Source organism: Mirounga angustirostris, unplaced genomic scaffold (assembly GCF_029215605.1).
Source record: "Mirounga angustirostris isolate CCGP_5_RB_7025 unplaced genomic scaffold, mMirAng1.0.hap1 SCAF_15, whole genome shotgun sequence".
NCBI lineage: Eukaryota > Metazoa > Chordata > Mammalia > Carnivora > Phocidae > Mirounga > Mirounga angustirostris.
The window spans coordinates 19,936,255-19,937,727 of NW_026991723.1; the positions used below are offsets into that span (position 1 = coordinate 19,936,255).

The following is a 1,473-nucleotide window of genomic DNA, read 5'->3' on the forward strand; positions in this document are numbered from 1 at the left end:
GTGTTTTTTGTATAGAGGCCCCTTCATTTAGAGAAGAAGCCTGCTCCAAATTCCCCCTCCTCAACTAGAAAGTTTGTCCTTCACGAGACTGACAGAGGTTATATATTAACACTGAACTGCAGGGAGCATGCTGGCTTTTGTAAAAGCATGTCTCATGCCAAACACTGTTAGAGGTAGAAAACAAATCAAGTGTGGGGTTTCCCAAATTACACTTAGCATATGGAATGAGAATAAAAAAAAAAATTTTTTTTAGGGGTCTTCTGTTAAGGACCAGAAAACCTGTTAGACCAATTCTAAAAGAGCTGTAACACTTGTGAATTAAAAAAAAAAAAAAATTATTTTTTTAATTCACAAGTGGTACTTTGATGTACTGCTAAGGTCCTTTTGGCGATGCCCGTGGGAATTCAGTATATGAGAAATCCACACCAGATGGAATGAGAAGCCATTTCATCTGTCATCAATCCTTCTGGACAGTTCGAGTGGAATGGACAGTTCCTGAAGGGTTGAAACCTTGGCGGCAAGCATGGAGTGTTGCTTGTGTGTGTGTGTGGGGGGGGTCATCATGGTGACCCCCTTCCTTGAGCCGTTCTGTAGCAGTGATACCCAAGAAACCAGGGGGCTGGTAGGCTATTTAAGTATGTGTTTTCATGTTTGGTAGAGAAAGAACTAATAGAAAAGCATTCTTCGTTGCTGCCCCTTTGGTTTAATTTCCAGAATGGCGCAAATGCCATGCTTGAGGGAACCTCTGTGGCCACTCATCCCCCTTCTGCAGCCTTCTGTCTTCTCTTGTGTGAATGGGGCTTACGTGCATCCGTGAGACCCTCCCACAGAGTTGATGGCCAGGCCTTGGAATCCTCCTGATTCACAGCTCCTCGGCTTTCACCAGCTCACAGAAGCCTCCCGTGCAGGGCTTGTTAACCTCCCTCAGGATGAGGATTATCATTCACCAGGGAGAAAAGGGTATCTTGTAGCTGCAGACTGCCCTGAACCCACGTCAAGCCTCAGGGAGGAATGTGTAATCTCAGAAAAGGGAATCAAAGTCCTCAACACTTGGAACCTGGGGAAATTGCAGAGAAGCCAGCTCTCTGCTTTCTTGGGTGTGTGAGAATCCGGGGAGGGTCAGGCAGGCACAACCAGGGGGCCGGGGCAGGTCGCTCGTGGTATCCCCACATTTCCTCCATTGTGGGAAGGCCCCCTGTGGAAAAGGGAAGAAAAGCCTGTCAGTTAGCGTAACGTGGCCCTCTGATGACCTGTCAGTTCTGGATTTGAGGAAGGGGAGATTCTGAAAACCTGCATCTACCCAAAGACAGTCACCTCTGTCTAGACCAGGATTTCTTACCCGCGGCACTGGTGACATTTGGGGTCTGATGGTTCTCTGTCGCAGGGGGCCATCCTGTGTCAGCAGCATGCCTGGCCTCCATCCAGTAGATGCATAGCACCTCGCCAGTGGTGACCACCAGAAAGGTCTCCTGA

At 48.2% G+C, this 1,473-nt stretch overlaps 1 non-coding gene across 1 annotated transcript; it reads right to left on the reverse strand.

The window, feature by feature from the left end:
* Positions 1–251: 251 nt before the first annotated feature.
* On the reverse strand, positions 252–313 carry LOC123850333 (U7 small nuclear RNA). Its single transcript, XR_006792297.1, has one exon. It is a non-coding gene; the product is annotated as a U7 small nuclear RNA (small nuclear RNA).
* Positions 314–1,473: the final 1,160 nt, after the last annotated feature.